Source organism: Passer domesticus, chromosome 4 (genome assembly GCF_036417665.1).
Source record: "Passer domesticus isolate bPasDom1 chromosome 4, bPasDom1.hap1, whole genome shotgun sequence".
Taxonomy (NCBI): Eukaryota; Metazoa; Chordata; class Aves; order Passeriformes; family Passeridae; genus Passer; species Passer domesticus.
In genome coordinates this window covers 4013796-4025610 of record NC_087477.1, presented here as the reverse complement: position 1 = coordinate 4025610, position 11815 = coordinate 4013796, and the positions used below count along the sequence as shown (strand labels likewise).

General features: G+C 47.6%; 1 long non-coding RNA gene across 1 annotated transcript; it reads right to left on the bottom strand.

The window, feature by feature from the left end:
* Positions 1-8805: 8805 nt before the first annotated feature.
* LOC135298425 (uncharacterized) lies at positions 8806-11147 on the bottom strand. The gene is made up of 4 exons (XR_010360407.1): positions 10972-11147; positions 10718-10859; positions 10012-10402; positions 8806-9225 (listed from the first exon to the last, which is right to left on the bottom strand). It is a non-coding gene; the product is annotated as an uncharacterized LOC135298425 (long non-coding RNA).
* Between the last annotated feature and the right edge of the window lie 668 nt (positions 11148-11815).

Below are 11815 nucleotides of genomic sequence, written 5' to 3'. Positions count from 1 at the left end.
CCTAGCCAGTGGGAATTTTCCTTTATCTTTTAAGATTTTTCTTTTTTTTTTTTTCCTCTTTTGAATTTCTGTAAATATAGAATGTGTTATAATACACAGACTCCCAGGAGCTTTTCTTTGCTGCCCAGGATCTGCAGGGCAAGAAAGAGGAAACGGTGAAAAAGATGCTTGTGCTCAGCAGCAGAGCAAGCTGAGGGGTCCCTGAAGGGGGAAAATGGTGCTTGCACTCAGCCAGCTGCCCAGGCGTGCAGTGCTGCAGGGACAATGGCCAGAAGCCCCTTGGCCTGTGGTGGTTCTGCTGAAGCCTTTGTGCTGCCGACAGAGCGGGTGGGCAGGGCCGGAGCTGTGGGGATCCCTGCGGGAGCGGTGCCTGGAGATGGCCACAAGGCCTGTGGCAGGCAGGAAGCGCCATCCGTGTCCTCCTGGCCATGTGCTGCTGGCTGCATTGCTGAGGGCTCCCAGGTGCCTCTGGCTGGGGCTCCTCTGGAGCTCCTGTGGGGCTGCGGCGCTGCTGCCGGGCAGCTTGGCCGGGCTGGGGGAGAGCCTGAGGGGCTGGGGCACTGGGAAGCCCTGAGCAATTGGGTGTCAGAGGCCATGAGCAGCCCCCTGGCATCTGCCTTGTTCCTGACGGAGTTGACTTACAAGACAGGTCCTGGGCACTCTGTAACTCACTGCATCAGTGCTGTTGGAACCCGAAATGTAGGGAATTCTCAGACCTTTGGTCTTGTAAGCAAAGCTTAAAATTTAAGACAGGATTTGATCTGAGACCTTGGAAAAGGTTTCCAAATTTAGTAGCTGGAAGCGAGAATGTGGATTTAGAGTTCATAGCAGTGACACATGAAGCTAAGTGGAGGAAAGTTTAAAGTTTTAGACTTTAAGATGTAGAAAAAATAAAAGTAGTTACAAAAGTAAACAAGAAGTGGAGAATGCAGTGCTGTAGGTTTGTTTGCCATAACATGATTGGCTAAGGAAGCTTACAGTGTAGCATGAGTCCCTAAAGCGAAATGTTGAAGGATTGGGTCCAAAACAAAATATCCTTGTTGGCAGTGTTTTATTGGCCAATAAATCCTTAAAAGGTCTTGTAATTAGAAGTCTTGTGATCTTGTGAGCCATGCGGTAGAGATGTGAGCCAAACTCACCCTTCCTGTCTGTGTCAAAAATAAAAAAAAGAAATGGCATCATCTAAAAAACTCAGAGATCCGGTCTCTAACTCGTTCCAAACTTCTTCAAATCCCCCTAAGTGTGATGTAGCTACAAATAGATGACAAGGACTCTTGATGCTGGCTGTTTGACTCCAAACCAGCTGCTTAAGAAACTGTCACATAACCCTGTGTAATTATGTGGCAGAAATGTGTCATTTTAAGAAACTTTCCCAACTGACTTGAATAGAGGTTTGTTTGTAGGGTATTTTAAGGGAAGCCCTCGCAGCAGAGGTCTGGCCTTTGGCCGAGCTGTGTCCCCTGCTGGTTGTGAAGTGTGCCATCACCTCCAGGTGTTTCTGGGCTAAAAATATAATCAAGTCACTTGGACTTGCACTTTTTGGCCTATGAAAGGTGGACTGACTTTTGGGGCAAATTTGGAGACCTCATCTATGGGTGGATGGACCACCTAGGATTTTCCCAATTGCTGGGAATGGTTCTCCAGGTCCTTGGTGCAAAACAGGGCCCCCCAGGAACTGAGGATCTACAAGATGATAAACAATTCAGGCAATTGTGATGCATCTTTCTAAATCACTCTCCTTTCTCTCTTACAGTACTGATTGAGGTGCACTGCCTTGCTTGTTTTTGCTTCTCACTAAAACCAAGCACACATTTTTATTGAATGTATCATCTTTCACTGTGGTTCCTTAATATTCACAGTAAAATAAGAACATGATTTCCAGTGAGGTGTCCTTTAAATGGCCTCTGTCAATTGGCAGAACAACAGGAGGCTCCTGAGGGGCTGGAGCACTGGGAAGCCCTGAGGAATTGGGTGTCGGAGGCCACAAGCAGCCCCCAGGCAGCTGCCTTGTTCCTGACACCCGGTTGCTCTGGCGCTTCCCCACAGCGTCTGCCAGGCCTGCGGCAGAAGCCCTCGAGGCCAGGCCTCATCAGGAGGCTGGGGACAGCCCTGAGGTGCTCAGGCTGGGCTGGCTGGGGACAGGGAGGGCAAAGCTCCCCTGCTGGGGCAAGGGACGAGGTGCTGGGAAGTCAGATAACCTGAGATTTTACCCCCCAAGTGTTCTTTCTTTCTTTCCCCTAACATTTATCTCAGGTTTGGTCCCATAATGATCTCTATGTGCCCTCTAGAAATTACTCAGACTTTTCCTCAAAAGTAATTTTGTCCCCTAGAGATCACCTCATTCCCAGCCTCGCTGGGAATTTTTTTCCAGCAATAGGATGATATCTTTTGGATGCTCGGAGCACCTTAAGCGCTCAGACAATTTTCTAGTTTGTGGGAAAGCCCCTAAGAACCCTTTTGTGTTATATGAAAGAGTGTGAATGTGTGGAACTGCATTTCCATTGTCACCTGGAGGGGCTTGGCAGGTGAAGGACAAGGAAGAAGTAGATGGTGAGAAAGGCCAGAGTGACTCTGACATGAATGAGATTTACAACCTGACAGGAACCAAGCACAGTAGCTCTACCTGCATTTCCACTTTCCGATGACAGGAGTGGCAGGGAAAGCAAAGTGGCTGATGCCCTATGCTCCTTGTAACCCTCTGATCCCTTGTTTGTTGTGTAGGGGGCGTAGAGATTGTAGTCCTTGTAGTGGCCCAAACAATTGGCCCATAGAAGAGAGCAATAGCGTACTTCTCAAAACAACTGGATGAAGTGAGTAGGGGACAGCCTGACTGTGAGCAGTTGCTGCTCTTGTTTCAAACATCCAAGAAGCCTGAGAATTCACTCTAGGCCAACAAATAATTGTATTTATCTCACATTCAGTAGCAGCACTTCTTGAGCAAAAGGGTGGGCGAGCGTTGGCTTTCACCCTCCAGATTGCTTAAACATCAGGCAGTTTTGGTGGAACAATGTGGTATTACCAAACTAATCTCTTCTCTAGTTAATCCAGCAGCATTCCTGGCCACTCACCAGACAGACAAGGAACCTTTGTAGCATGACTTATCAAAACCATGAAGTCCACTTTATTCCAGCTGCCCAGATCTTAAAGAAAGCCCAAATCCAGGAGCAGAATCTCAGTACAAAGATGGGAGTGGCTTTGTAAGAGCAGATCAGTGAAAATGGGGATATACAATTAGCATGGAGCAATAGGGGATAGAAGCCCTAGACAAGTCAGCTCAGAAGGCAGAGAAAATCACTTTAAGCTGTACCTTCTGACCAGCCTTAGGAAAAAGGATCAATATATGAACAGATTCCAAGTATGCCTTCAGAGTAATCGGTGCCATGAAGCAGTTTGGAAAGAAAAGGATTATTGACAGCTCAAGGAAAGCAAATTAAGCATCAAGAAGAAATCTTAAAATTGCTGGAGGCAGTACTAGTACCTCAAGAGGTTGCAGATATGCACTGCAAAGGACATCAGAAAGAAGAAACAGACCCCAAAAGGGGTAACAAGTTGCAAAAAGAGCAGCAGAACAAAGCCATGCTGAGGTTCAGGCACTAATTCCCAAAGGTAAGGAACAATATGACAATGATGTATGTCGTATAATAAGAAAGATCTAGAATTAGCAAGGAATTTACGAGCAGAACAGAAACATATTGTTTTTGCAACTCCTCAGGGATAGACAGTTATACCTGAAAAAGCATTGTGAAAATTAATTAAGGATGAACATAATTGTATACAGTGGGAAGGGGATGCCTTACATAATTATTTGATAAGGACAAGAGTAAGATGCAACCTGTACTCTAGTGGAAAGCTGGTAACCCAAGGGTGTGAAATAATGTCTTAGAACCAATCCACAAACTAGGACTAGAGTTGAGCTTGGCACAGTAGACAAAGGAGAAGATCCTAGACAGCACTGGCAAGTTGATGTTTCTGAATTGCCAAGAAAAGGGGGCTATAAATACCTTTTACATTTCACTGATACCTTCTCAGCGTGACCTAAGGCATTCCCAACCCAAAGAAATAAAGCCAAAGGAGTTGTCAAGATTTTGATGAACAACATAATGCCCTGGTTCAGAGTGCCTTTAGACATCTCCTCTGATCGAGGGCCACGTTTCCTAGCAAATATTGCACAGCAACTTTGCAGTAAGCTCCAAATCAACGGGCACCTACACATGCTGTATTGGCCCCAGGCCAGCAGCCAAGTGGAAAAGAGGAATTATCTGCTAAAACAACAAATAGTCAAAATTGGACAAGGGGCCAACATACCTTGACCCAGGCCCTACCTTTGGCTTTATTATGGATTCCAGGAGACCAAGAACAAAAGAAAATCTGAATCCCTTTGAAATACTGTACAGAAGACCATATAAGCATTACTATCAAGGGGAAGATACTGTACAAGTTGGGGAGGGGTATCTGCAGAACCATGCTGTGCAACTGACACAACAGCTGCAGCAAATAAATCAACACATTTTGAGCAGAGGAGCAAGAGGATGCTCCTCTCCACAAATCCAGCCTGGGGACCAGGTATACATCAAATCCCCTGGGGGAAAGCCTCTTATCCCAAAATGGAAAGGACTCTAATTGGTACTTTTAATCACTTATACAGCCTTTAAAGCTTGAAGCGTTAACCTCTTGGCTACACTATTCCAGAATTAAAAGACTTCTGCAAAAGGCAAGTGGAGTCCACAGCTGGACCTCAGAAAGAACAGAAGAAAGCAAGATGCGCTTCACACCATCATTGTCTTCCCGATATTTCTGATCAGAATCCAAGCCACAGTAGGTGACTGTCACTACCATCATGATCTCCTTGGCCTGCGAGATCCTGCTAGATGGAACACTCAAAAATATTCAGGACCTAATTGGCTAAAAGGGATTAATAAGGTAAAAACACTTTACACCATTTTAAGGATTAATGACCAAGCAGTTGAAGATTGATGAAAACCTGACTCCATGCCGGCCTTTCTTGACCCACCTGAAAGCAGGACCTCTATGGCGTGTAAATTTGAAACTCACAAAACCTCTTTTAGATGAGATTACTACAGTGACCATGCACATCCGTGACCTTTCTAACAAGCAGCGTGTGAATCCATTTTCATGTGGTTCCTATCAGGATTTTTGTGCTATGCAAATTAAAATGGGAGACTATAACCTAGCACAAGATAGTTCCCTTCTTCTGCAGTGCACAGGTGGGGTGGGAGGACCATCATCACACAGAGATACAGGAATTGAGCCTGCCAGGAATGCAACCCAACAAATATTGTTTCCAGCAGGCAGCTCTTGTGCCACTAGAATAATAAATCGTCCTGCTGGTATGCTTAGTACATGGAACAGGTCTCACAGAGCATCTGCTTCTGAGAATTGAATTTCATTCTTGGCATATTCCAGGCCATCAGAAATAGTCACCAATCAAGTTGGAGGGGAAGCCTGGAGCACAATCATCCTGTTAGGGTATATCATGCCCAATGTCATGACTGTGTGATGGCAACCCAGATATGCATGGAATCCTGACAGCACAACTACATCCTCTTGTGGGCTGAGGTACTCAGAATACTCAGCCATTTGTACTGGGAAATTTAGTAAAGTAAGTGTCCTTTGTAATACTACCAGGGGCCAGTGTAAGGTTTCTGAAGGTTTCTGAAACGCTTGCCTAAAGGCAGGCAATGTATCTGAAGAAACCAGTTACCATGCCTTGGGTACTCGACAAGGAGCAAAACAGAATGGGTCACACAATAGGCATTTAAAATTAAAACAAACAACTTTACATGAGCAAACAATGGCATAGCACGGGACCCATATGTGAAATAATAAAGTCTTTCACTCTGTGGTAAGAAAAGTAAATGAACAATCGTTGCTTCTAAATCCAAGGTACTCTCTGAAAATGCTGGAGGTAAAAATACAGGCTAATAGATCCAAAAGTAAACAGCAATACTACCCGTTCATACAGCAAAGCCTAAAAGGCTGGGAGTCATGGATACATTCCCAGACACCAAATCATAGGTCTAAAAAAGGCTTAAGGGGACGGTTTGGGTCTGAACTGGGAATATGAAATTCTATTGATCAAGAAGTCTTAGCCAATAAATGAAGCACTGTGAGTTTTTATATTGGACAGACACAAACTCCTCTCAGATCAGCCCTGCTAACACTTGCCCAGACCTACAGCCTGGCAGCTAACCTATTAACCACCCTGGCCAACAATACACAGCAGGATTGTTTCCAGCAGTTGTTGGCTTTATGGAAAAACTACAGGGCAACATTTCTTTAGCATTTCAATGTAGACAAGCTCAGCTGTGGCTATGGTCTGTAATCTCAGGAAAACTTAGAAAAAGGAGAGCTGGGGAAATTGCCAAGAGAATTAACTAAATCATGCCTAAAAATGAAACCACAAAGGAATTTGAAAAAGACTTCCACACTTGGTGGCAATTGGTCAGTTTCACACAGAATGAACAGAACCCTGCAGTCTTTTACATTAACTATTAAGAATGCAACAAAATACTGTGTAATTCCAATTTTGGCCCTTTGAGCTATAAGAACTCATGTAACTGTCACACCCATTCAGGATAATGTGTGGGCCATTTTCAACAAGAAAACTGGAAACTGGCAAACTCTTAGTATCAAAGCATGTGTGCCAAGGGATGCACTGAATTTTGTGTGCAAAAATGTAGGGCTTGACAGAGAGGATCAGTGTCTGCACACTGAGGGCAGCCCTTGTATTTGTGAAATGAGCCCAGTAACCCATGCACAGTCACAGGTATGTTATGTGGGAAGGGGATGTGCCTGGGTGAGATCTGCTTGCACAACTATTACAACAGATTCATTAAATGAAACTGCTAATGATAACGTCTCTATTTGTAACTCACAACCAAAAGTAGATGTTATTTGAGCTGCACCACACAATAACTTCTCTTGAGCTTATGCCGAATGCGTACGATGTGTATCACAAAGCACCCAAATTCCAAACTGGAAGGATCATTGATGTTCTAAAAGAAATGCTGCACCAGCCTAATATAGAATGGCTAGTGGCAGAAGTCAAAAATGCATCTCACAGAGCCTTATGGACACTCAAATTGCTATCAAAGAAATTATCTAAATCATCACCAAAATAGAGAAAGACAGAGAACATCATGAGTCAGATGTCTTCTTGTGATGGTCAAATCTGGAATCACCAACAGCTCCTCAGATTTTTAGCTTCCTCAGCAAAACAGTTCTAATTAAAAAAAAAAAAAATAACCCTCCTCTAAACCAATCATGAAGCTATGGATGTGGTAGAAAATTAAAAGAGCAGCATAACAGTACATATGTCCTGTGGACTGTGGAGGGAATCTTGCAAAAGAATTTGCATCAGAATAAAGAGAAAGGGAGGATGAAACAAGGCCTTTGTTTGACATAAGCACAAGCAATTCACATAAGCAAACAAGTACTTAGCACAGACACAGGGAAGTACTTAGCACCAGTTAGCATAAGAAAAACCTGGGGGCCTAACTTGACAGGAGAGGGACTTGAAAAAAGCTTTAGACACATTCCACACATTCTAGCAGAAGAAAGAAGGGCAAGTAGGGAATGAGCCCTGTGCAGGGAAGCCATGAGGAAGAAGTGCTGCTTTAGGTTATGGAGACCGCTCTGGCCAGCGCCTGGACATCAGCTTCAAGTACAGGAATCTGACAGAATGTATTTCTAACCCGCTGCCTATGCAATCACCTCAGCAGGGTAAAGATGGATGGTATTTTTGATACAATTCCTACATCAACCCACTGAAATTTATACATGGCAGAGAAGCATTTTGGTGGGTGCAGACCCCTGCCCTCCCGTCAGCTCAATAAAAGGGCTTTTGGTGGACAATGCATTTGTCTGCAGATTTCTTTGAATTAGGGAGACCCCTCGGGACTGCTGTATCCTGAGGGAACACCATGGGCCCTGACCTGTGCCTCAGCTTCCTGGACCGCTCTTGGCCAGCATCCTGACGTGGATGCAGGACAGCTGCCAGGCACTGCTGGGACCCAGAGGGACAGGACCGGCTGTCTCGTGCCCACGTAGCCCCCCTCACACAGCCAGGGCCACCCCGAAACCAGACAAAGGCTCACATGTCAGCAGAGAGGAGCAAGGAGCACTGGGCTCCTCTCAGGGGATCTCAGCATGGTGCTGCAGTGGGAGAGGCAGGCAGGCCACCCACTTTCAGGGCATCCCCTGCATCAACAGGGCGTGCATTTTGGCCTTTTCATCCCTCCACACCAGAACCAGGCCTGACATCTCCTCCTCTGCAGTTTTTCCACTTAGGACGTCATCTCACGCTTGGCCAGTGCATCAGATGAGGCCGCAATGGCTTCTGATACCACCTCCATGCCAACCACAGCTCCACTGTGTGCTGTTCCTCTTTCACAGGTTAACTTCGCATCAATTGACCAATCCATTGTTTCTCTCAAGGGTCACATTCCCACCAGTTCAACCATAAGGTTTCCTTCACTGTCTGTTCTTCATTATCTTGCTGACGTGCACAGCAGCGGATCAAATGTGGCAGGGCCTTAGACACGACTTCACTCCTGACACACAGACTCCTTGTGCCACTGCTGGCCTTCCGTGTGCTCAGCAGGATCTGTACCTGCACAGGGTTGTGGAACTGCACCTTCAGCACAGGGACCGTGCCAGCCTGACCTGCCCTCGTTCCTCTGGGTCTGTGCACAAAACACGGTGTGGCAGAGAATGGCAGCAGGGGCCTGTGTGTCCCAGGGCCCCGGATTTGTTCTGCTTCAGCTCCACAGGGATGCAGGCAAAGTGAAGAAGCCAAACTGTTTATTAATAGAAGGCGAAGCAAAGGAATGAGCTGGGTGGGGAAAAGGGGAAGGGCAGGATCTGAGGACTAGAGGGAAAGAGCCGTGAAAAGGGAGGGAGAGTGGAGGGAAAAAGAAGGGATGGGCAGAGTCTGAGGGCTGGAGGGAGGGAGCTATCTATAAGCAGGGAGAGGGCTGAAGCCATGCAAGTTTCCCACAGGCTTAGCTGTGCCAATCATCAGCAGTGCCTGGAGCTCCAGCTGGTCTCTTCTGGTCTCAAGGCACTCTCATCTTCCATGGCATTTGCAGGTCTTCAACAAACACTGGTTCTTCTGAGCCAGTTCTGTAACTCTCCAACTGAATATCTGTTTAACAACTATGTTTTTCTGGGAAGGGCTGTCATCTCTCCTCAGGGCTTGAAGGGCTGGAAGGGAGAGGAACAGAGCCACAGTTAGAGCCTGGATCTGTGGGAATCCTAGGAGACCATCCTGCCAGGGCCATCCCACCCAGCTCTGGCCATGGCCAGAAGAGAGGGGGTGTCAACTGGATCAGCTGGCCATGAATCCACCCCCACCCCGCCCCCCTTTCAAGCCATTCCCACTGACTGAGAAGATGTCTTATTCTTTTCCATCTCTTCTTTGCCTCTCTCTTGGCATTAAAATACTTTAGTGTCAGCTCTGCCCCAGACTATCAGTGTCAAGTATTTCTCTGGGTGCTTGGGGGTAGGTTCTCCCCCTGTAGCTCTCTGCAGGTTGGTGCTAATTCAAGATGTTCCCTCAGGTTCAGGAGTTTTGCTGCCTGAGCAGAGTGTGCAGAACAGGGATTACAAGCACTGACATTTGCTGTGCTAGAAAGTGCAAAGGACACATTTGTGCCAATGAAGGTCACACCTTGAACTAGGAGGATCAATTCTTGTGCTCACCAGAGTCTGTGGACAGAGGGGGTTTTCCAAAGGAAATCTTGGTCCATGTAGGGCTGAGGCTCCCTCCAGGCTGGCTCCAGCCCCTCAGGGTGCCCAGGAGCAGGGCTTGCCCACAGCACAGTGCACCCTCCTGAGCCCTGGGGCTGCCCAGGGAAGAGCCATGGCTGAGGCTCTGCAGGAGCACACAGGCTCAGCCCTGCTCCAACATGGGATCCGTGGGCCAGGGCACACTGGGCTTTGCCCCTACAGCTCCCAAGTGTGTCCAGAGAAACTGCAAGAGAGGCTCACCTCTGTCAGTGGGATCCCTCTGTGCACAGGGACCCCCACTCCTGGGGTGGCTATACCAGGGACCTCCAGCCCTGGGAACCTGGAGCAAGTGGAAACTACAACTTTGCAAAATGCTGCCTGTGCCTGAAGCAAATGCAAGGAGAACTGGGGTGTGAAAAATAAAATTTGTTTATTACAGAATAACAGCAGCAAAAATACAGAACACATTTACATTGTAAGAATATTTGTAACAACAACAATTGATAGAACATATATACATAAGAACCTATCTAGCAAAAATAGATGCAACATATTTACAGAAGACAAAAAGCCCTAAAACATATAAGACAACAACAAAATGTAAAAGGTATGTACAAAAGGGTGACATCTCTGTCCATGATGTCCATCGCACCTGGAAGAAAAGCAAATGCCACGGTCACTCCAGTCAGGCACAGAGGGCTCTTGCATGTGCCCCTAGGCTGGCACAGCTGGCCCAGCAGCAGGACTCTGCTAGCAGAACTGAGCCTGGCTGGGTCTGGCATGGAGCTTGTGTGGAGCAAAGCAGGCACAGGACAGGCTGTGGATGGCCACCAGAATCCAGTGCCCTGGTACAATGTCCCTGAGCAGGGAGCACCCAGCCCAGCCCCAGCCTGGCAGCAGGAGACCCACTCTGCCTGTCCTGCTGCTGGCATTACTCTTCATGCCAAGATCATGGCCTCTTCCTCACCTTCTTAATCAATGTCCATGTCCTCAATGGACTCTTCCACATCCACTTCCATCTCTTCTTCCACCTCCACATCCACCTCCATCTCCTCCTCCATATCAATCTTTGCATCTACCTCCATCTCCTCCTCTCTGTCTGGGACAGCCTGCAGAGGTAGCAAAACCTCAGAGTGGGGTCCCTGTCCCACTCCATGCCCACAGAGCTCCAGCCCACCCAGGCAGGTGGGGAGTGTCCACCTCCATGGAATGGCACCATACCTTCCTCAGGACAAATGGGAGCATCCTGCAGGGCTGGATGACAAAATCCAGGCACTCAGGATCTTTCAGGAGTGATGGGGTTATCAGGGGGCAGGTGACAAGCAGAGTGGGCAGGAGCAGGGTGAAGAGTGTGCAAACACAGCAGCCAAGGGTTGTGTTGTGCTCTTTGCTGGGCGCTGGACGTTCCAGCTGGAGCGTGGGCTGTGACATCACAGTTCCCAGGCTCCATCTGAAGTGGACAGTGGAGACCATGGAATGATGGAGTCCCTGAACGGTTGGGCTTGCAAGGGAGCCTGAAGAACAACATCTTGTTCCCAGCTGAGCAGTCTTCCCCCAGAGCAGGCTGCTCAGAGCCCTGTTGCCAAGGATGGGGCATGCACAGCCTCTGTGCACAGCCTGGGCCAGTGCCCCACCACCCCCAGTGGAAAAGAGCAGCTTCCCTAGATGCAGCTTCAATCAACCTGCTGCAGTTGAAAGCCATCCCCCCTTGTCCTGTCAGCACAGGCCCTGCTGAACACTCTGTCCCCTTCTTTCCTGCGGGACCCTTCCAGTCCTGCAGAGCCACAGTGAGGTCTCCCACTGTCTCCTCTCTCCAGGCTGAGCATCCCCAGCCCCACTTGCCCAGCACTCAGTCACATCAGGGCCAGTCAAGGCTGCAGGGTAGCAAATAGCATCAGGAACTGAGAGATGCAAGCTTTAGACCCACGTTTGCCTCTAAATGTACAAAATTAATAACAGTGGAGAGGAAGATGGTGGGACACTGGTTCTCTTCTAACTGGTGATTTTTTGTTTCTTCTTTTCTGTCATGCTGACCCAGGTTTTTCTGTTGGAAAGGAAGCTTGGC